At 38.9% G+C, this 25591-nt stretch overlaps 1 pseudogene; it reads right to left on the bottom strand.

Annotated features, from left to right (window-relative positions):
- Positions 1-13173: 13173 nt before the first annotated feature.
- Positions 13174-25591, bottom strand: part of LOC138352110 (transcription elongation factor SPT6-like) — a 28456-nt pseudogene continuing 16038 nt past the window's right edge.

Here is a 25591-nt window from a genome sequence, read left to right as displayed (position 1 = left end):
TCGGCTGAAGGCATATTGTTAAGTTCTTCTTTAGTAAATACAGATATAAAATATTTGTTAAAAATACTACTCATCTCCTTGTCATTATCCGTTATTTGACCTGTCTCAGATTTTAATGGACCTATCCTTTCCCTAGTCTTAGTTCGATATAACTGAAAAAAACCCTTTAGGATTTGAATTTGCTTGCTCTGTTATGCGAACTTCATAGTTTCTTTTTGCTTTCCTAATCTCTTTTTTAACAAAAAGAAACTATGAAGTATTTTTAATAAATATTTTGTATCTGTATTTACTAAAGAGGAACTTAACAATATGCCTTCAGCCGAACAAGTCTATGTGGGTGGGGACGAGGACAGGTTGACGAGTTTAGCAGTTACGAGGGAGGATGTTCTTAAACAAATTGTAAAACTCAAACCAAACAAATCCCCAGGGTCGGGCTATATCTTGCTCTAGTTAGGCCCCATTTAGATTATGCAGTTCAGTTTTGGTCGCTATATTATAGAATGGATATAAATTCACTTGAACGTGTCCAGCGTAGGATGACTAAGTTAATTCCCCAAATTAGAAATCTTTCATATGAAGAAAGATTAACAAAGCTTAAGTTGCATTCACTGGAAAGGCGAAGAGTTAGGGGTGACATAATAGAGGTTTACAAGTGGGTGAATGGACATAACAAAGGGGATATTAATAGGGTATTAAAAGTATCAACACAAGACAGTACACGACACAATGGGTATAAATTGGATAAGTTTAGATTTAGGAAAGACTTGGGTAAATACTGGTTCAGTAACAGGGTTGTTGATTTGTGGAACCAATTACCGCGTACCATGCTGGAGGTGGGTTCCCTCGATTGTTTCAAGCGCGGGTTGGACAAGTATATGAGTGGGATTGGGTGGTTATAAATAGGAGCTGCCTCGTATGGGCTAATAGGCTTTCTGCAGTTGCCTTTGTTCTTATGTTCTTATTATAAACAACATAGGTCCCAGGACAGAGCCCTGAGGCACCCCACTTACAACATTTTCCCACTCTGACTTGACTCCATTTATACTAACTCTCTGTTTCCTTTGGTATAGCCATGCCCTAATCCAGCTTAATATAGCACCCCCAATACCATGAGACTCTAGCTTTTTAATCAGTCTTTCATGTGGCACTGTATCAAAAGCTTTGCTAAAGTCAAGGTACACAACATCACATTCCTTACCACTATCAACTGCCTCAACTATGCTAGAATAAAAAGATAATAAACTTGTTAAACATGAACGGCCATTTATAAAACCATGTTGCGACTCAATTATTAATTTATGTTTTTCAAGATGAAGACGAATTTTATTTGCTATTATAGATTCGAGTAACTTTCCCACAATAGACGTTAGGCTAATTGATCGATAGTTAGACGCAAGTGATCTATCTCCTTTCTTAAAAACTGGTATCACATTAGCAACTTTCCAAAACTCTGGCACTCTGCCTGACTCTATTGATTTATTAAATATGGTTGATAGCGGGTCACAAAGCTCCTCTTTGCATTCTTTAAGCACCCTGGCAAACACTTCATCCAGCCCTGGGGATTTGTTTGGTTTGAGTTGTACTATTTATTTAAGAACATTCTCCCTGGTAACTGCTAACTCGTCAACCTGTCCTCGTCCCCACCCACATAGACTTGTTCGGCTGAAGGCATATTGTTAAGTTCCTCTTTAGTAAATACAGATACAAAATATTTATAAAAAATACTACACATCTCATCATCACTATCTGTTATTTGACCTGTCTCAGTTTTTAATGGACCTATCTTTCCCTAGTCTTAGTAAGATATAACTGAAAAAACCCTTTAGGATTTGTCTTTGCTTGCCCTACTATGCGAACTTCATACTCTCTTTTTGCTTTCCTTATCTCTTTTTTAACATTTCTAACCAGTTGTACGAATTCCTGATCTAAAGTGACCTCCCCATTTTTAATCCTTTTGTACCAAGCTCTCTTTTTACCTATAAGGTTCTTTGAATTATTTGGTATCCACTTTGGGTCATTAGTATTCGATCTATTCAATTTGTATGGTATACTACGTTCCTGTGCTTTGTTTAGAATATTCTTAAATAAGTTATATATTGAATCCACATCGAAATCCCCATTTAAGTCACCTATCGCTGGGTTCATGTCTCGCTCCAAGACCGGCCCACACCCCATACCCAAGACTTTCCAATCAATTTGACCCAAAAAATTTCTTAGGCTATTAAAATCAGCTTTTCGAAAATCTGGCACTTTAACAGAATTTTCTCCTACAGGTCTATTCCATTCTATACTAAATCTGATTACCTTGTGATCACTGTTCCCTAGCTCACTCCCTCTTTCGATGTCATTAATTTGTGTTTCCCTGTTAGTTAACACTAAATCTAAAATATTATTTTCCCGTGTAGGTTCCTTAATGTGTTGCGTAAGAAAGCAATCGTCAATTAATTCTAGAAAATCTTCTGCTTCACTATTCCCTGTTTTGTTCAACCAGTTTATTCCACTAAAATTAAAGTCACCCATGATATAAATACTGTTAGATCTAGATGCTCTAGATATTTCATCCCATAGATGCTTTGCTTCCATTCTGTCTAAATTTGGTGGCCTATATATAACTCCTATTATAATATTATTAGCTTTTTCGTTTAATTCTATCCAAATAGTTTCTGTGTGTGGCTCAGTTTTGATTCCCTCTTTGAGACTACATTTCAAATTGTCCCTAACATATATGGAGGTGGAGGCTACTCCACCTCCTCGTCTAATATATCTATCTGTGTGAAATAGTTTAAATCCATTTATTTGATATTCAGCTAATAGTTCTCTATTTTCTACATTCATCCACGTTTCGGTAAGTGCAATAATATCTATTTTTTCTGTGCAGACAAGAGCATTTAATTCGTTAATTATATTTCTTAGACTTCTACTGTTAGTGTAATATACCCTAAGTGAATTGTTATTTTGAGGCCCTTCTCTTTCCCTGATCATTTTGCCAATTCCTTTTTCCCACAAACACATACTTTTATTACCTCCTTCCTCCAAATCAATTCCCATACTTCTATCTACTAACAGTTTAAACCCAAACAAACACCTCTAACCACTTCTTCCAACGAGTTCGCAACAGCAACAACCCCAGCTCTCGATAGATGCATCCCATCACGAGCATACATTTCATTTCTTCCATAGAAGTGTTCCCAGTTGTCTATGAAAGATATTGCATTTGATTTGCAATATCTTTCCAGCCGGCAATTGACACCAAGTGCCCTCGACATCCATTCATTTCCCACTCCCTTTCTTGGAAGAATGCCACATATGATCGGGATTCCTCCCTTGCTCATAACTAATTCAATGGCTGTCCTGAATTTCTGTATTAGTTCCTCACTCCTAACTCGCCCAACATCATTACCCCCTGCACTAATATAAATAATGGGTTTGTTTCCATTTCCCGTTCCTCTCGGGTCGCAACTGGGTTCTTACTCTGATGTCGTTAGAGGAAGGGTATCCGGCCCCGAGCCAGTAGTGGCTTTCAAGGGATGTGATAAGTAACGCAAGTAAATTAAAAGGGGAAGGGAAATAAAGTAAAAAACTTAATATTATAATTAACACTGCCACCAATAAATAATATATAAAAGATTACTCAAGGGGAGGGGTATTAACACTGCACAGGGGACTTATATACACGGTCGTCTTCTCCTGAAGACTCTGGATCCTCTCGGTGCCAAGTTCTCGGTGCTCTCGTGGTCTCTCGACGAATCCTTCGACAAGCTGAGTCTACCCCAGACACAGGCCAGCCAAAACACAGTTCCACTGGGGCACCGCCGTGGAGGCCGTCAACCACAAGTCCAGCAAACTGCTGGCAGGTTCCGGATCAGCAACGCTGTTCAGGCCACTCCACGAGCGATACTAGGGTAGCGCCTTAGTCAGGAGCCTCGTGTGATACCACAGATCACTCTCCTGTCCACAATACCCCAGTGGTCAATCGTCTCCACCAGTCGGTCCCGGGTACGACAATCCTTCAATTGCCACTTCACTGGCAGGGTAACACCACAGTGTTCCTCCATGAGGCGACTCACAGCTGCTGCAGCAAAGCACTTGGTATGGGGACGGCCGCCTTGGGTAGACTGACTCAACTTCCCTTACAGCAGTCCCAGGTCGACTCTGTAAGCAGACACGTCATCAATAACAGGGACACACTAAAGCACCTCACTTACAGGCTCAGACACAAACGCCCGACATATCCACTACATAGATGGCGTTGTCGTCTGAGCACCACCTCACCAGAGGTCAGCAGCGGCGGTGTTGTGAGCTGAACAGGACTGGAAACTGGCCCTTGTGGCTGGTACACTTCGTCCTCACCAGGTGTCGTCGTCCATTTGGAGGGGGTTTCGGGAGCTGACCCACAGATGGCACGGTCATCACTGCTCCGTGCTCGGACGTCGGGCTCAGGTCCGTAACACCCGTCATAATATCATTCATGTTTCCAAGAATATCACCAACTCCAGCTCCCAGATAGCAAACCCTTAATCTGTTCCCCCTATCTCTGGCACAAAACGTTCGGTCTAAATACCTCACCTGGGAATCTCCCGCAACCAAAATTCGCTTCGATTCTCCCTTTTCCTTTCGAGCAGTTTCAGGGACCTGCGCTTCAATGCTCCTCGTTGCTTTGCCTCCTTTTTGAACAACAGGTTCACCACAGCACTCGTCCTCTAATACGTCAAATGCATTAAAATTTCTTAGGGGTAGGCTATTAGTTGTCGGTGTTGCCAAGGCCTGCTTAAGACTCCTGTCTTTCACAACTTGCCAAGACGAGGTCTTCTTAATACTGGTCCCGTCAGTCCTTCTTAATGAGGTCCCGTCAACACTGGCCTCCTCCTTCGTTTCCTCCCGAAGTCTCAGCCGTCGTACCTCCTCCCGCAGGGAATCCATCTCTGCTCTCAGAGCTCCAACCAGACTCACCAAATCCTTCACTAATCCTTCCATTATTGCAATAATAATGTTACTAGAATCGGAGCTCCAGCTAACACAACCTCTCACTGTGACTGCACCAGACTGACTAGTTCTTCTAGTGATAACTAGAAGTGACTTGACTTGAAGTGATAGTGAGTCCTCCTCCGAATTAATTTCCCAACTGATTTTCGTATCATCGGCAAATTTGCAAATGTTGCTACTCAAACCTGAATCTAAATCATTTATATATATATTATAAACAACAGAGGTCCCAGGACAGAGCCCTGAAGTACTCCACTAACAGCATTATCCCACTCTGACTTAATGCCATTTACTCTGTTTCCTTTGGAATAGCCATGCCCTAATCCAAGTTAATATAACACCCCTAATACCATGAGCTTCTATTTTTTTAATTAGTCTTTCATGTGGCACTGTATCAAAAGCTTTGCTAAAGTCAAGGTACACAACATCACAATCCTAACCACTATCAACTGCCTCAACTATGCTAGAATAAAAGTTAACAAATTTGTTAAACATGAACGGCCATTTATAAAACCATGTTGCGACTCAATTATTAATTTATGTTTTTCAAGATGGAGACGAATTATATTTGTAATTATTGATTCAAGTAACTTTCTCACAATAGACGTTAGGCTAATTGGCCGATAGTTTGACGCAAGTGATCTATCTCCTTTCTTAAAAATTGGAACCACATTAGCTACCTTCCATAACTCTGGCACTCTGCCTGACTCTATTGATATATTAAATATGGTTGACAGTGGGTCACAAAGCTCCTCTTTGCATTCTTTAAGCACCCTCGCAAACACTTCATCCGGCCCTGGGGATTTGTTTGGTTTGAGTTTTACTATTTGTTTAAGAACATCCTCCCTGGTAACTGCTAAACTCGTCAACCTGTCCTCGTCCCCACCCACATAGACTTGTTCGGCTGAAGGCATATTGTTAAGTTCCTCTTTAGTAAATACAGATACAAAATATTTAATAAAAATACTACTCATCTCTTCATCACTATCTGTTATTTCACCTGTCTCAGTTTTTAATGGACCTATCCTTTCCCTAGTCTTAGTTCGATATAACTGAAAAAACCCTTTAGGATTTGACTTTGCTTGCTCTGCTATGCGAACTTCATAGTTTCCTTTTGCTTTCCTAATCTCTTTTTTAACTTTTCTAACAAGTTGTATGAATTCCTGTTCTAAACTGACTTCCCCAGTCTTAATCCTTTTGTACTAAGCTCTCTTTTTACCTATAAGGTTCTTTAAATTATTTGTTATCCACTTTGGGTCATTAGTATTCGATTTATTCAATTTGTATGGTATACTACGTTCCTGTGCTTTGTTTAGAATATTCTTAAATAAGTTATATATTAAATCCACATCGAAATCCCCTTTTACGTCACCTATCGCTGGGTTCATGTTTCACTCTAAGACCGGCCCACACCCCATACCCAAGACTTTCCAATCTATTTGACCCAAAAAATTTCCTAGGCTGTTAAAATCAGCTTTTCGAAAATCTGGCACTTTAACAGAATTTTCTCCTACAGGTCTATTCCATTCTACGCTAAATCTGATTACTTTGTGATCACTGTTCCCTAGCTAACTCCCTATTTCGATGTCATTAATTTGTGTTTCCCTGTTAGTTAACACTAAATATAAAATATTATTTTCCCGCGTTGGTTCCTAATGTGTTGCGTAAGAAAGCAATCGTCAATTAATTCTATAAAATCTTCTGCTTCACTATTCCCTGTTTTGGTCACCCAGTTTATTCCACTAAAATTAAAGTCACCCATGACATAAATACTGTTAGATCTAGATGCTCTAGATATTTCATTCCATAGATGCTTTGCTTCCATTCTGTCTAAATTTGGTGGCCTATATATAACTCCTTTTATAATGTTATTTGCTTTTTTGTTTAATTCTATCCAAATAGTTTCTGTGTGTGGCTCAGTTTTGATTCCCTCTTTGAGACTACATTTCAATTTGTCCCTAATATATATGGCTACTCCCCCTCCTCATCTAATATATCTATCTGTGTGAAATAGTTTAAATCCACTTATCTGATATTCAGCTAATAGTTCTCTATTTTCTACATTCATCCACGTTTCGGTAAGTGCAATAATATCTATTTTTTTCTGTGCAGACAGGAGCATTTAATTCATTAATTTTATTTCTTAGACTTCTACTGTTAGTGTAATATATCCTAAGTGAATTGTAATTTTGAGGCCCTTTTCATTCCCTGATCATTTTGCCAATTCTTTTCTCCCACGAACACATACTTATATTACCTCCTTCCTCCAAATCAATTCCCATACCACTATCTACTAACAGTTTAAACCCAAACAAACACCTCTAACCACTGGTTCCAACGAGTTCGCAACAGCAACACCCCCAGCCCCTCGATAGATGCACCCCATCATGAGCATACATTTCATTTCTTCCAAAGAAGTGTTACCAGTTGTCTATGAAAGATATTGCATTTGATTTGCAATATCTTTCCAGCCAGCAATTGACACCAAGTGCCCTCGATATCCGTTCATTTCCCACTCCCTTTCATGGAAGAATGCCACATATGATCGGGATTCCTCCCTTGCTCATAACTAATTCAATGGGTGTCTGGAATCTCTGTATTAGTTCCTCATTCCTAACTCGCCCAACATAATTACCCCCTGCACTAATACAAATAATGGGTTTCTTCCCATTTCCCGTCATAATATCATTCATGTTTCCAACAATGTCACCAATTCCAGCTCCCGGATAGCCAACTCTTAATCTGTTCCCCTATCTCTGGCACAAAACGTTCTGTCTAAATACCTCACCTGGGAATCTCCCACAACCAAAATTCGCTTCAGTACCTCCTTAACTTCTGAGCAGCCTGGGGGGCTGCGCCCCTCCGCTCCTCGCTGCAGGCGCACCACAGCACTCGTCCTCCGTGTCTTGTTACTAACGCTGCGATTAATAAATCCAAGTGTCCGATTTGCCTTATTACGAACATTTATGCATTGATCCTTTTGTTTTAAATTCTTACTAATCATAACTCCCAGATCCCTTTCGCAATCCGTCTTCGCAATCTCAACACCATCTAGCTCGTATCTTGTAACTCTATCATCATTACCTAACCTCAGAACTTTACATTTATCAGCATTAAACTGCATCTGCCAATCCTTTGACCATTTCAAAACCCTATCTAGATTAACTTGAAGTGATAGTGAGTCCTCCTCCGAATTAATTTCCCTACCGATTTTCGTATCATCGGCAAATTTGCAAATGTTGCTACTCAAACCTGAATCTAAATCATTTATATATATTATAAACAACAGAGGTACCAGGATAGAGCCTTGAGGCACTCCACCTACAACATTTTCCCACTCTGACTTGACTCCATTTATACTAACTCTCTGTTTCCTTTGGTATAGCCATGCCCTAATATAGCACCCCCAATACCATGAGACTCTATCTTTTTAATTAGTCTGTCATGTGGCACTGTATCAAAAGCTTTGCTAAAGTCAAGGTACACAACATCACAATCCTTACCACTATCAACTGCCTCAACTATGCTAGAATAAAAAGATAACAAATTTGTTTAATATGAACGGCCATTTATAAAACAATGTTATGACTCAATTATTAATTTATGCTTTTCAAGATGAAGACAAATTTTATTTGCTATTATAGATTCAAGTAACTTTCCCACAGTAGACGTTAGGCTAATTGGTCGATAGTTAGACGCAAGTGATCTATCTCCTTTCTTAAAAACTGGTATCACATTAGCAACTTTCCAAAACTCTGGCACTCTGCCTGACTCTATTGATTTATTAAATATGGTTGACAGTGGGTCACAAAGCTCCTCTTTGCATTCTTTAAGCACCCTGGCAAACACTTGATCCGGCTCTGGGGATTTGTTTGGTTTGAGTTTTACTATTTGTTTAAGAACGTCCTCCCTGGTAACTGCTAAACTCGTCAACCTGTCCTCGTCCCCACCCACATAGACTTGTTCGTCTGAAGGCATATTGTTAAGTTCCTCTTTAGTAAATACAGATACAAAATATTTATTAAAAATACTACTCATCTCTTCATTACTATCTGTTATTTGACCTGTCTCAGTTTTTAATGGACCTATCCTTTCCCTAGTCTTAGTACGATATAACTGAAAAAACCCTTTAGGATTTGTCTTTGCTTGCCCTGCTATGCGAACTTCATAGTTTCTTTTTGCTTTCCTTATCTCTTTTTTACCATTTCTAACCAGTTGTATGAATTCCTGTTCTATACTGACTTCCCCATTCTTAATCCTTTTGTACCAAGCTCTCTTTTTACCTATAAGGTTCTTTAAATTATTTGTTATCCACTTTGGGTCATTAGTATTCGATCTATTCAATTTGTATGGTATACTACGTTCCTGTGCTTTGCTTAGAATATTCTTAAATAAGTTATATATTGAATCCACATCGAAATCCCCTTTTACGTCACCTGTCGCTGGGTTCATGACCGGCCCACACCCATACCCAAGACTTATCAATCTATTTGACCCAAAAAATTTCTTAGGCTATTAAAATCAGCTTTTCGAAAATCTGGCACTTTAACAGAATTTTCTCCTACAGGTCAATTCCATTCTATGCTAAATCTGATTTCTTTTTGATCACTGTTCCCTAGCTCACTCCCTATTTCGATGTCATTAATTTGTGTTTCCCTGTTAGTTAACACTAAATCTAAAATATTATTTTCCCGTGTTGGTTCTTTAATGTGGTGCGTAAGATTGCAATCGTCAATTAATTCTAGAAAATCTTCTGCTTCACTATTCCCTGTTTTGTTCAACCAGTTTATTCCACTAAAATTAAAGTTACCCATGACGTAAATACTGTTAGATCTAGATGCCCTAGATATTTCATCCCATAGATGCTTTGCTTCTATTCTGTCTAAATTTGGTGGCCTATATATAACTCCTATTATAATTTTATTTGCTTTTATGTTTAATTCTATCCAAATAGTTTCTGTGTGTGGCTCAGTTTTGATTCCCTCTTTGAGACTACATTTCAAATTGTCCCTAACATATATGGCTACTCCACCTCCTCGTCTAATATATCTATCTGTGTGAAATAGTTTAAATCCATTTATTTGATATTCAGCTAATAGTTCTCTATTTTCTACATTCGTCCACGTTTCGGTAAATGCAATAATATCTATTTTTTCTGTGCAGACAAGAGCATTTAATTCGTTAATTTTATTTCTTAGACTTCTACTGTTAGTGTAATATACCCTAAGTGAATTGTTATTTTGAGGCCCTTCTCTTTCCCTGATCATTTTGCCAATGCCTTTCTCCCACAAACACATACTTTTATTACCTCCTTCCTCTAAATCAATTCCCATACCTCTATCTACTAACAGTTTAAACCCAAACAAACACCTCTAACCAATTCTTCCAACGAGTTCGCAACAACAACAACCCCAGCTCTCGATAGATGCACCCCTATCACGAGCATACATTTCATTTCTTCCAAAGAAGTGTTCCCAGTTGTCTTTGAAAGATATTGCATTTTATTTGCAATATCTTTCCAGCCGGCAATTGACACAATTGCCCTCGACATCCATTCATTTCCCACTCTCTTTCTTGGAAGAATGCCACATATGATCGGGATTCCTCCCTTGCTCCTAACTAATTCAATGGCTCTCCTGAATCTCTGTATTAGTTCCTCACTCCTAACTCGTCCAACATCATTACCCCCTGCACTAATACAAATAATGGGGTTGTTTCCATTTCCCGTCATAATATCATTCATGTTTCCAACAATATCACCAATTCCAGCTCCCGGATAGCAAACCCTTAATCTGTTCCCCCTATCTCTGGCACAAAACGTTCTATCTAAATACCTCACCTGGGAATCTACACCATGTCGAGCACTGACATGGTGTTCTCCCTGAGACAACTTCAAGAAAAGCTTTGTACATTGCCTTCATTGACCTTACAAAGGCCTTCAACCTAGGGGGCAGGGACGGACTCTTCAAGACCTTGGCCGAAATTGGCTGCCCACCCATCCTACTCAGCATGATACAATCGTTCCACAAGGGCATGAAGGGGATAGTCGTGTGTGACGGCTCAACTACTGAACATCAACAGTACAACATCAACAGTGGTGTTAAACAGGGGTGCATTCTTGCTCCAACCCTGTTCGGCATCTTCTTCGCGATCCTCGTCAAGCATGCCTTTGGAACAACCACAGAAGGCATCTATCTCCGCACAAGATCTGATTGAAAGCTCTATAATCTATCCAGACTCCGAGGAAAGACAAAAGTACAGATGCTAATCCTCAGGGAGTTCCTCTTCGCCGACGACGCAGCGATCACCACACACACAGCAGAAGGCCTGCAGCAGCTACTCAACCGCTTTGCAGCAGCCTGTTTCGCATTCGGCCTGACAATCAGCCTGAAGAAGACACAGGTGATGGGACAAGACGTGAATGAGCTACCCTGTATAAACATAGCCGACTATGTGCTGGAGGTAGTTCACGAGTTTGTATACCTGGGATCCACAATCTCAGACATCCTTTCCCTGGACACTGAACTCAACAGGCGTATCGGGAAGGCCGCAACAACACTTGCCTGGCTCACAAAGCGCGTTTGGGAAAATGCCAAACTGACAGTGCACACCAAGGCACAAGTCTACATGGCATGTGTGGTGAGTTCATGTCTCTACTGCTCGGAATTCTAGACCCTGCGCTCTCGCCAGGAGAGACGGTTCAATACCTTGCACATGACGAACCTGAGACGCAGCCTTGACATCACGTGAAAAGACCACGTCACCAGCAACACAGTACTCGAGAGAACAGAGTCCCTTCAATGTTCAATCTCCAGAAACAGATACCCATGCGATGGCTGGGACATGTCACACACACACATGGAAAATGGCCGTATACCAAAGGACCTCTTGTATGGAGAACTGGCATCAGAAGGAAGGAGACCCACCGGAAGACCTCAGCTGCGTTTCAAAGATGCCTGCAAACGCGACTTCAAGCAGATGAACATCGACATCAACACTTGGGAGGCAGCAGCTGTGGACAGATCTGCCACTAATGCAAAGGTCAGAAGGAATTCGAGGATGACTTGAAGAGGCAGGCGGAGGATAATAGACTTCAGAGGAGGTCTCGACCAATGTCAGACGCACCCGCTTCAGCGCTTTATCTGCGCTCGCTGCAGTCGAGACTGACATTCTCGGGTTGGCCTTCTCAGCCAAATCTAGTTGGATGCAGCAGACGCTGCATCCAACTAGACTACAACAACTAGACACACAGGGCAGTACTCCATAACCGGATTGACGGATGCCTACTACTACTACATTTCCAATCAAATCCTGTATTGACTTCATTTACCATATTCCCCAATCATTTTTTGATTGAGTCCATTTATCATTCACATAGTTTCCTATTCCAATACACATTATTCCTAAACAATCTCCAGCTCAGTAGGGATTACTTAGCAGTGAAACTAGTCACTCACGGCCTCCCTGTTATCAGCTGCAGATTTATTTCAAGAAAACATTCTCCAATGTGTCCACCAACAATTTATAATAGGAAAGAACCTCCACAGGAAGTAAGGTTCTTAACAGTGGGCTCAAAAGATGTCGTTGACATCGTTCCATCACACCTCACCTTCTAAAAGAATTGGTGTCGGGTGCGCTCAGCGTCATTTCATTCAAACAAATACAGGATAAAAATAAACAAATTGATGTGTATTTCTCTAAAGAAATAAAGTGTATTATTTCTGACTAAATTGTTTCTCAGATCACAGCAAACATTTCACAGATTCAGTCATAGTTGGAAACATGAAGTTAAAGGAACCAATCAAATTTGGAATAGTTATGCAACATCTCGTATGAGACACGTTGCATTTCTTTATAAAAAAATATTTTTTTTCTCCAAAATTATAGCGTTCACATGCTATAAACATGATGAATGTAGGTACAGAAAACTACATTTTTTTTCTGAAGACTGCCCTGGTAAAAATACCATAGTTACGTGAACAATTTTTTAAATTACAGTACTTATTGTAATGATTAAATACAGTTCCTTATTCTTTAACTGTACAAATTATATATACAAACATATAATTTGAAGGTAGTGAGATAACTTTGTCATCAATACCAAAGACATATAAATAGCATTCATCATCATAGGGTAGTGTTTGGTCTCCACCAGTGCTCATGTTAGCGCGTGAATGGATGATGATGAACTTAACCATGGAAAAGGCGAGGTGTTTAGTTATTATATCGTGGAGTATTGCGAGATGTGTGGTCATCATATTGATGAGTATTGCGAGGTGTTGACTGGTTTCCAGCATTGCATTGTGGCGTCATCCTTCGTCTGTTATGTCCATTAGTCGCACCGTTAACTTCCACCAAAGCATCTGCTGCCATTTTGCAATCCTTTTTTTTTTGCTTGGCTGCTAACTGGGGATCCACAGCGAGATGGCTGAGGTAAGTGTCCAGTTACTTTGGTCATCATATGCTGAGAATATGCTGCCTCATATTGATGTGAGGGAGTTGGGTTTGATGGCACAAGTGTCTGTGATCCATTATAGCGAGGTATGGTGGATGGCCCCGGGGTGGCATACGGTGTCATGAATGGTGTCTGATCTGAAGGTGTGTAAGGAGTATTAGCGTATTTTGAGAAACCATGAGAGAATCCTCCAGAAGTGTTGACACTACAAGGTGTATTAGTGGCTGCCTGGGAGAGGTTATGCAGCATTTGTGAATTTAGGTTCTGAGCCACTTTCTGAATTGTGAAGGCATCAACACCCATAAGATATGGTGTTGAGTTGCCCATGTATGACGTGCCTGTGGACATCATTCTTGGTGTTGCACCTGATAATGTTCTATGGAAATTCTGCTTAAACCAATTAAGTAGTCCGGCAAGATTTAGGAATTGCATTTTCTGCCTAAACTTGAAACCTTCAGGATTGACAGTTACAAATTCATGGATCTCTTTCGCTCTTGGTAAATATGACATGAGAAACTTTCCTGGCAAATCCTTCCTAGGCGAAAAGATATACGGGATCGTCTTCGGATTTTTCCTTTTCCCCTCTTTCAGTATCTCTGCTGCTTTCTCCTTATTGCCCATGATAGACTCCTTGTAATATTTGTGTTCAAGTATTTGTCTTACGTTACTGGCCATAGGTAAAATGTGTCTGGTAATAATTTCATCCAAATCATCAAATTCTTCATTTCCAATCCATAGTTTCTGACCAAGAGAAAAGTCATATTGCTTAGCTTGTTCCAGCACATCGATATGCTGACAGATTCCTGTTGTAACTTTCCAGGTAGCAGTGAGATGATTAATGCCTTTACTTGATGGTCGTATGATCACCTCTCCTTGCTCCAATTGCTGCATAACCTTTTCAGCTTCATTATAGTCAATGTTTCTGAAGGAGGGATGAACAATCACTCGCTTTTGATACCGACTTGCTTTTTGGTTGTCGGAAAATCCGACACCATTTAATACAGACAGATAAGAGCTGTGTTGTATAAACAAGTTACCCATAGAAAACGTAACTTGTAGTGGAATTACCGTCTAAAGAAAACGGGATATCATCACCACATACCATTATAAATTCACCAGTTATTCTGCTGGGAATTATTCTTAAATACATTAGTCTTTGGACTTTACCATCATAAAAACATCTTATATAAATTAACTTAATTATCAATATTAAAGTAGAGTAAATGTGACCCTTCTATCACTTTCTGACATGTGGACAATGTAAGCCAGGCGTCAGAGGGAGGAAGGAGGGCGGCCATTGTTGTGTCACCTCCGAGACGATAGGAGCAAATTTGGCTCCTATCATATCTGGACAATGTCGGCCAGTAACGTCAGTGAGGAGTGTTAGACATTGCCATTGTTTATACTAGACCAGAGGCACACGGGAGCAAATACGGCTCCTGTTAATTTTACTTGGACGTAGTGTTATGGAAACCAAAGGTGTACCATTTTCAACACGCTGTCTACAAATTCAAGTTAAGTGTATATCCGAAACCCGTTTATCATTCATTTATGGCCATTAATGTCAGGATATAGGGTGACCCGGTTAGAGCACGTGGAAACCTCAAACTAAAGGTAATTAAGCCAGGTCTTCAATGTTCCATGTACAGTATTTTCTCTGATATAGCTTGTCATATATAGGATTCTGGCTTTACAGCTAGCGCCCTTTTAACAGGTCAAGACGAGGATGCATAGACTTTGTGCACCAGTTACTGGGTGATAGAAGCTACCTCAAAGAGGATAATTTGGTGTCTACACCCTAGTTATACCTGGTGGACTAGCCTGCTGTACTATAAGATAAGGAACCTCTTCAATGTATGTAGTTAATTCTGTAGTTTGATTGGCTGCATACATATAAATATAAACCCCCCCTAATGTGTAGAGGATCGATTTGTGAGATTATGAGATTATTGCAGAAATACAGTCCACTTATCATTATACAAATTGCTATCGAAGTATATAAATTAACGTAAATATAAATTCATATAAATTAAATAAATATAAATCTCACAGGTCGGTTCCCACATTGGTCCATCTTTTTCCTGTCCAAATTTAAATCTTTTTCTTCAGCCTCATGGTCATAATAAGTGTCTTTTGGAGCCTTCCACTTGTTATTTCGTTCCTGAAGGTCTGATGATCGCGACGTGAGATCAACTGAAAATTTATCAGGATAAATTTTCATGATACGACAAAGAACTAAACAATCTCGTCTCACTCTTTCTGCTGGATTTATCACCGTTTTATCCCACAAGTTTTTTATACTGATGAAACCTGATATTCCGTTATCTAATCGAACTTTAATTCCATGACTGGACCTGGGCAATCACCGGCATCAAAGTGATTCCACACTTCACTTAATTCAGGAAAATAATTTTTTAGACAAAAGGGACACTGCCAAAGACCTGTACCTTCAGTTCTGACAGGATAGGCATTATCCACTTGATCTCGACGGAGTTTGCGATGAATAAAATTTGTGACGGTAGCCTGAACAAGCTTACCCACATAAAAAGTCTCCGGCGACTCCTTAGTCAAGATACTGAAAACTTCTTCTGGCGTCGGAGACCTGTAGGTTGACCTAAAATCTCTGTATCTATGTTTCAGCTCACGTTTAATGTCATACAAAGTTGTGTTCTTGCCAAAGCCCTGGTTCTGTAGTTCATTAGCAAAAGCTTTAAGATCAAGCTCACTAAGTTTCTCTGGAGTTTCTAAGATTTCCTTCAAGGCTTCTGCAGGTTCTCCATTTTCATCTTCATAATCTAGTGCATCAAAAACCATTTTTCGAGCCCAGTCATAAGCTTCTGGATGAATTCTGGTAGAATCTAGAACGTCTATATAATTATCACTGTCACCCAAAGCATTGGTGTCTATTTTAATAAATCCTGCACAGTTAATGAATATCTTTGGACCCATGTGGAAGTTTACAACTAACTGGTTCCTGTTTTCATTAGTGCAGTTGACGAATTCAGTGTACAGAGCATCGAGTAGTTCCTTAGAGTTTAATTGGTCCTGTAGAATGTGGAACTTAATGTTAAGTAATTCTTCATCAGCATTACATAGCTGCGAGAATTCAATCAATGGTTCCTGAACACGTCGACCAACTGATATAGCCTGCCGTAATAGTGGAGGGTAATCAAGGAAATCTGCTTCTCCTTTCTTGGACATTGCATATATGTGAGCTAGGTCATTGTCAATGATTTCTGTATTTATTTTAGGAAACCTTTCTTGTTTTTCTAGATCTTTGAGAATTTGAATCAGGTCTTCCTTAACCATGAGAGCTTCTCGAGACTGTCCACATATGGAAATAACATGTGGTTTACAGCGAGTAAAAAAATCCTGCATGCGCCTAATATCACTTTTTTTAGCCAAAGCGTCTCTTTCATTGTAAGCATTGCGCCGTTTGAGTAAATGTGGGAGACGAATATATTCACAACAATCACCGTCAATGTCAATGCAACAACCAAATGCTGCCTGGGAAAGGTCTGGAACAAATGCAATAGAAAATACTCTGAAGCCTTTTTCAGTATCCCAGTCTTCGTCTTCACCAGAAAAGTCTCCGGGGTTATAGGGTGCAATTTTTATCCAGTTATTGAGTTTACTGCAACACTTTTCCATCACGTGATCATTCGATTCCTGGAGCAAACGTTGAGACAATTCCCTTTTAAGATCTTCAATAATCCGTTTGTAGGCAAATTCAATTGCCCGGCCTCTCAGATCATTCCAGTCTTGGACAACCTGGGAAAACTCATCTCGGCAGTACAACTGCTTCATTTCATCCAGGTAAGTCTTAGTTGTACTTCCTTCAATGGTATCGGAAAAGCTAACGGTCAACAGTTTGTCTTCAACACCACATTTGAGACGAAGGAACTGGTCACCCTGTAGATCTATGACTGGTTTGTCCTTTAAATATTTAAGTTCATAAAGTGAATGATGTTCATCAATGATGTTCACAGCCTGAGGAGTGGGCCTGCTACTGATTCTGGCACGTTTAAAGTATACTTCTCTAACTGTGCGTCTTATTAAGGGTTCACAAGACAGCTGCCAACCAACCATCCTAACAGCTACTTCAAGGACTCGCTCTGGGGTGCTGCATATTCTGAAAATACAAAGTTTTCATCATATTTCATGAGGAATACTTAATAAAAAATACTTTTAGTATAATGAAGTAATAACTATTATAATATCTACAAAATATTTATTTTACCATATTGCTGAGATTTAAGGACATTTTCAGGAGTTCTGTCCTCTTTTTATTACCCACATTCTTTAATTCAAATATATGGAAAACGTTGAACAAAAGGTGCAAAATTTAGGCAAAACCCCTTCATCTCTAGCCATTTGCACATTCATAGCGCAAAGGAATGCTAAAATTCTATCCATTTGTCTTAACTATATCCTTGATTTATTTTACACTTTCAGTAGGATGATGCGGTTAAATTAGTAAATTGAGAGTCCTTTTTTAGTGATGGATTAAAGCAGGAGTGAGTTTTTAGTCGTGATTTGCAACGTTATTAGTGCCATAATTGAGAGGGTTCAGATTTTTATATCACGTTTTTATTTTTCGTGATTAGCTGTACGTGATTTCGTGATTAGAACCATTAGCTGTATATTTACAGATAAATCATTCAAATATCTCATTACTTACTTGGAAATGAGCAGCTTAGCTTCCCTCGTGGGGTCCTCTGGCCACTGTTGAACATCAAACCTCTGATAGTTATCACGTAGGTTCTCACCAAACTGCTCAGCAGTCAGGCCAAATTTTTTTGTAAGTGACTCTGAAAGTTTGAGTTTGGAATCAATAACAAAAGATTATTTAAATTTTAAACAAGTTAATGGTTAAAAATGTGTTATGAATATTGCATTTCACTAGTTACTTTGTTATGTAATATTGTTTATGCTAACAACAGCATAAACTGCTGACTGCTGACGGCCTGACTGCTGACGGATAAGCTGCTGACGGCCTGACTGCTGACTGCTCAGCAGTCAGGCCAAATTTATTTGTAAGTGACTCTGAAAGTTTGAGTTTGGAATCAATAACATAAAATAATTTAAATTTTAAACAAGTTAAAGGTTAAAAATGTGTTATGAATATTGCATTTCACTAGTTACTTTGTTATGTAATATTGTTTATGCTAGCAATTAGATAAACAATAATACAAACTAAATCTAAATTCAAATCACGGAATTTATGCTCTTCGTGGTTCTTTAAAGTGCACAAAAATGAAGATATATGAGTGTGCATATAGTGTCGTATCAGTAAAAGCAGAATGATTATTTGATCATACAGTTAAGAATATAAATTTTCATAAGAATATGATATTTAACTAATTAGTGACACTAATCTATCTATACGCGTTCTATGACAAATAATAATATCGAGCCCAATGCAACACCGCACGTGGAAAAAAAATGGTAAGAACTACGACAAAAATTATATTGTATGCGTGCTATAAGAATTACGTTCAAAATATGCGTGGCAAGTCTGATGACCATTATCAATTCGATTGTCGCAATCATTAATGTGTCTATAATAATAATAATCGATAATTAATATAGTCGATAATGGTGGTCGAAACGTCGTCGTCTCCTCATCTTCTGGTGTGTGGTTTAATCTTCATAATATTCATGTCTAGCATGCAAATTATTTTTAAGTATAGTGATATTCTGCACATTTTATAATATACATTTATCAAATTTTCGTGTTAATTACGTGTTAATTTTCGTTATTTACACACATTTATCAAATTGAATATTTATCTTCAATATTACTGCAAGAAACCAAAAATTTAAATTTAATCAGACACTGAAATAATTAAGTAAAATTATCTTGGCGACAATTCCCGCCCCGGACGAGGCTTAAGCAGACCGCTGACAACACCTGTTTACTGCTGCACTTCCTCACTCAATCCCGGCCATAGTATGTCATATACATATATATTTATTAGAAAGACTGTAATAAAAGTTTTTTATTCATATTTTAACATTAGAATGAAAAAAAATAATACTTCTAACAATGCCTCAAAGCAATATCAATGTCCCAATCTCAATCATCTCTTTTATGTTACCTCTTACTCATAATTTTTCTATATTTTTTCTATATCTCTATATCTTTTCTAGATATAAGATCTCTCTTCATAAGAGAGGTTTCCTAATACCTGACATCAATCATCCTTCTCTGTATGGATTCAAGAAAAAATATTTCAGTTCTATAATATGGAGGCCAAACTTGAACTAAGTAACCTAAATGGGGGCATTGAAGCAATCATGCAAAAAGATATTCACCAATACCAGCCTTCCGCAGAAGTTCATACTCGTGTTTTCGAACAACTCTTCTCAAAGACTCAGAGTCTTCCTCAGATTCGTGATTTTCTTCCTCCATTTGTTCTTCTATTTCTGTCTCCACCTCTTTTTCTACATCCTCATTAGCTCTCAATGAACCTTTCTTGTTTTTATTATTACCACTCTTCTCATATTCATCTGCATCCTCTGTATCCTCATATTCATCTACTTTCCTCTGTATCTTCCCATCCTCAATACCAGCACCATTTTGGTCCCGTTCACCATGATCATGCACCTTAAAACCCCTAGTGACTCTTGGTGTGGTTCTCTGCTTCCTGTGCTTGGTTTTCATGTGGTCACGCATTGATAGCTGATCTTTGCCATAGTGAAGCAGGAAAAATTTGTAATAATCATTAAACTGTTCTGAAGTTTCAATCTCCTCAATTCTGGAAAATAAAACAAAATGTTTGTCAACATTGCTTGATTTAAGGCAAGCAATAATATTTTTAAAAATTTAAATGCCATTTAACACCAGAATATTAGAAGTTATTTAGTTCCAGCGCCTATATTATTTATATATGCTCCTGAAAACTACATGCCTGGGGACCATTCAGGCTTGTTCGTACTTATATATGTTCGCACAAACATCCACGCGATAGTGTTATATAGTAACTGCTAGGATCATGTTAGGCTACAGTTAGTTGGCGCAAGTGACGAGTCCGAATATTGTGTAACTCTGAATAGAAACTGGGGTCATACTCCACCAGTACATGAATCCCCAGACTCATGTCTATATTATTTATATACGTGCATTATTGCATGTAGTGTAGTGTAGTGCATTATTGATTTCTCATCTCATTTTACTCATGTAATGTATCTTTATCATTTATCAATTCTGATTGAAATTACCTACTTAAAATTATCTGTTAGATTAAGGACCTGCCCGAAACGCTGTGCGTACTAGTGGCTTTACAAGAATATAAATACTGTACTATCCAATGTATTCTCACAAACCCAATGTACCTTCTTGTATATATATAAATAAATAAATAAATAAATAAATGTCATCTCCAGAGTTGAATAAATGCTTTACATAATGGCATGATGGCAAGTGTTTTACATAATGTAATATGTCATCTCACCTTACAATGTCCTCCTCCTGAAGAATGCGCATATTTTCTAGATGTGAACCATCTGGGTCCTTCGTGATGTGATCACCTTGGTATTCTCTCATTGAATGGAAGAGTGACCGCAAGTTCTACTTGCGATACTTCAGTTGCCACCACTGTGAAAAAATTTACAAGCATTTAATGGTTAGTGCATTATTGATTTGTGCATCTTTAATAATTACAATACTTATTCTTCATTTATAATTCACGATATAAAATTTTAGATAATTCGTGTCAATCTGTAATTTATAATGGATACAAGTTCAGCATCTAGGTTATCTGTCGAACCCTTGATGCTGGCTCTTTGCATTTTAAAGCTGCGACGTGCTTTATCACTGATATCAGACTAATTGGTTGTAGTTCAAACCTGTGCTGCATCATGATTAGGCACTTTTTCAATATATCATATACAGAATCTTTTAGCATATCTTAAAAATAGTTCATTCCACAAATTTAAATTTTCTTAGAGAATAAAAGATTATTAAACGTCAAATTTCGAACGCTTTATCTGATATAACTAAGTTGATATTTTTCATAAATGGTTTACCTGATATAATTAAGTTGATATTTAGTATCAATACCTTTTCATTCCAACGATAGATTTTTCATAAATTACGAATGTTTAATTCAGGGCAGACCTCTTCCTTCCTAGAAAAGGCTATAAATGGAATTTCGAAGGTTTGGTTCCTCATCAAGTCCAGGGCGTTGTATATTTTCTGGATCGTATTAGTATCCTTGTGCGAGCCATGCCTTGCCTTTTCACGCCCCTCCTGTACAAAATAATGGTATTGTTGTATAATTTATTGCCGACGACTTTGTGGTCATCATCAATGGCAAAGACGCCATGAACCATACACAAAAATGCCTAGAGATAATCAACAGGGAAGCGGAACGCATAGCACTGAAAATAAACAGCAATAATACCAAAACAATGGCCGTTAAAATGACAATTCGTGACAACAAATTCGCAATACAAGGACACGAAATTGAGTTGGTTACCTCTTTTTAATACCATGGAGTCATAATGGACAACCAGTTGAAATTCATTCGAGAAATTGAATATCTTCTGCATCGAAAAAAAGCCATCGTTGAACACTCAGCTGTGTTCTTCCTGACAAGTCTTAGAGATAGTGCATTTTTACTAGTACTCAAAATGGACTACGTTTTTGCAGGCAGTTAAGTCACTCATTGGCTATGCTGCTCCAGCATAGCCAATTACAACTCCACTTCAGTGATGGGAGAACCTATATGGACACGTCGAGAGAATCTAAGAATGGAAACCAATTTACCAGCGTTAGAAAACAGGATCAAACAAAGAATAGCCATCATAACAGCAAAAATTTTTGGAATCACCGCCAGACAGTCAATCAAAGAGAGCTTTCACAGATCTCTACAGAGAAACCTTCAATATAGAGCAAGTGGATGGACGGATAATCTGATCTCTACAGAAAGTGGACCTGAAAGATTCCAAAAAAAGGACTAATAAAAACAAAAGAGATGGTAAACCATATTAACACATTCGGCAGCTTCCATGGTAAAAATCTAGTCTAGATAATCATTGAAGGATTATCAGTTAAAACATCAGCATGGGACTCTCAGACCCTCAAAGCAGTTATAGAACAAAAATGGAAATTATCTCAAGACCAAACACCACTTTCATCTTCACAGATGGATCAGTTGATCAAGAAAGAGATATGCTGGGGCAGCAGTTCACACTAACAACCATGAAGCTTTCAGAAGCATCATAGTTATATCCCCTGAAGGAGGCCATAAATTATGCAATTGCGAATAATTTACATGATGTCTCCATTCATATCGAATCTAAATCTTCGTTCCAGGCATTGTTATCCATCAGAGATAATATACAACTTATCACTGAAATCCTACATAAAGGAAAAGAAGCACACAATCTAGGACTGTCAATCAGTCACATTGGAATAGATGGTAATGAAAGGCAGACTAACTAGCAGAAACTGCCACTGCTCTACCTGCTGTACAGGTTCAAATACCTCCAAGTTTTTCACAGATTAAGGATCAAATCAAGAAGAAATACTCCCAACTATCAAAAGTCGCCACAGAGCGACTTTTACACAGAGCCAAAGTACCGGAAGGAAGACCCACTGCGATGCGGTACGGACAGCCACTGGGTACCAAAAAGATATCCAGAGACATTGCAGTAGCCATACACAGGCTCAGACTTGGTTAAAAGTGCTGCTGGGAGGTAATAAACTCAACAGTTAGTGTCATATCTGTAGAACAGATGCCACTATTGCATTATGCATTGGAATTTGAAGGAACTTTAGCCCTGCGCATCAAATTGAGAAGAAATACATGTATATTCTTATTATTTATACTTTTCAACAAAAGCAAATTAACTACTTGATTGGATATAAATGGCCTGAAGAATGCATGGTGATAAATCCACTTGGCTTCTTGAGTCAGCTCTTTATCTGCTGAGCGATCGTCACCATCTCCACGGGTGCGAGTCACAGGTATCCGCCTCAGCTGGAATCTCTCGGGAATATCCAGCTTCCGGATTTGATGATCTTGGTCAGTCAAATGGCCTCGCTCTAATTCACTGGGTTCAAATACCTGAAAGAATAGCATTTATATTTGTATGCGTAATTAATGTTGCCACACACTCATTAACTTGATCTTTATCACCACCACCAACATTTTGTCTCCTACTTTCATGATGTAGGTCGGGTTGAGATTAAATGCCTCAAGCCAGGTACGACAACCGCCTATGTTATTCAGCAGCACTTTTCCCTAGTGCATGATCTAAAACCAATTTATATCCAGGTCCCCAAATTGCTACTGAGACAGGTTAAATATTAGTTGCTGCCTCCCTGCCCGAAAATCTTCTTGCAGAAGTTAAGTATTCTCATTATACCAAACAAGTAGAATATAGGACTGTATAAAAAGTTTTGAAGATGAGAATGATTTACAGGTCACCATATCTTTCACATCAAGCAAGTCTTTCGCCTCAAGCCTTTCAAAAGGTGAGCAAGTACACTCACCTTTTACAGTGAGTGTACTGCATCTTGTAACTTAACGTAAACAAGATTTAAACATTTTGGCCCTCAATAAATTGCATCTTTTTTCCCGACCACGAAATTCTTGCTCCATCACACTCACATGTAGTATGTAATATCTTGACCTTCTTGCCCTCAAATTAGCCAAAATAATCTTCGCTCTAATTTTATGTACAATGAAGTGACCCACGTCGACGCACTCTTCCTTCACTCTTAATTCATATCTTTTACTCATAACTTCCCACATTGTCTTTATTAACATATTCTACACAAACAGCAGCCTCTCTCTGGCCGTTGTGAAAATATAAATGCCTTCCTTAATGATAATTACACAATGAGTGTAAAATCTTGTGGCTTGCAGTTGCTCCTCATAACATACCTCAAAGATAGTCTTCTTGACTTGATTCCCGCGATCCTTGCGACCTCGGGGATGCTCTCGTCCCTCATCGCCTTTTTCATCGTTCTCATGGTCATCATCATCATTTTCACGCTCCTCCCATTCTTTTTTGAATACAAAAAACATGAATATTACAACATAAGAAATTAGAGGGTAAATATTTAAGATCCTGCATGCAAGTATCGAATTTGTTATTAAATTAAAGAAAACTTTTTAAACTTCTAGTCAATATTATGAATATTTTTGTTGGGCAGCAAAATCTCCCATTGAGTGAATATGCAAGGCACAACGACGCTGATGGTTGAAATGTTGGTTTGATTGTCCACATCAAAGTTTTTCAAATTGTTTTTCCTGAGAGAGAGAGAGAGAGAGAGAGAGAGAGAGAGAGAGAGAGAGAGAGAGAGAGAGAGAGAGAGAGAGAGAGAGAGAAAGAGAGAGAGAGAGAGAGAGAGAGAGGGAGAGAGAGAGAGAGAGAGAGAGAGAGAGAGAGAGAGAGAGAGAGAGAGAGAGAGAGAGAGAGAGAGAGAGAGAGAGAGAGAGAGAGAGAGAGAGAGAGAGAGAGAGAGAGAGAGAGAGAGAGAGAGTGAGAGAGAGAGAGAGAGAGAGAGAGAGAGAGAGAGAGAGAGAGAGAGAGAGAGAGAGAGAGAGAGAGAGAGAGAGAGAGAGAGAGAGAGAGAGAGAGAGAGAGAGAGAGAGACAGAGAGAGAGAGAGAGAGAGGGAGAGAGAGAGAGAGAGAGAGAGAGAGAGAGAGAGAGAGAGAGAGAGAGAGAGAGAGAGAGAGAGAGAGAGAGAGAGAGAGAGAGAGAGAGAGAGAGAGAGAGAGAGAGAGAGAGAGAGAGAGAGAGAGAGAGAGAGAGAGAGAGAGAGAGAGAGAGAGAGAGAGAGAGGATACAGGGGGAAGCTGCGTATCCAAATAAGCCACAGAAACATTAGAAAAAAACTCTTACAGTGTCATAGTTAGTAAATGAAAATAATGTGGTGGAGGCTAACTCCACAGTTTTAAATGCAGTTATGATAGAGCTCGAGGCTCTTAGGAAGCAGTGCTCGAGAAGCACTGGGATTAATAGTTGAGGGGCGGGACCAAAGAGCCGAAGCTTAATCCCCTCCCACACAACTAGGGTAAGGTGAGTACACAGGGTACCTCATAATAAACATCGTCAGAAAACAAACAATTTATAAACACTGCTTATGCATATAAAGTGGCACTGAATACAACATAAACTTCAGAGATTTCTC

This window comes from Procambarus clarkii, chromosome 52 (assembly GCF_040958095.1).
Source record: "Procambarus clarkii isolate CNS0578487 chromosome 52, FALCON_Pclarkii_2.0, whole genome shotgun sequence".
Lineage (NCBI taxonomy): Eukaryota > Metazoa > Arthropoda > Malacostraca > Decapoda > Cambaridae > Procambarus > Procambarus clarkii.
Note: the sequence above shows the minus strand (reverse complement) of the source record. Positions and strands in the feature narration are given on the sequence as shown.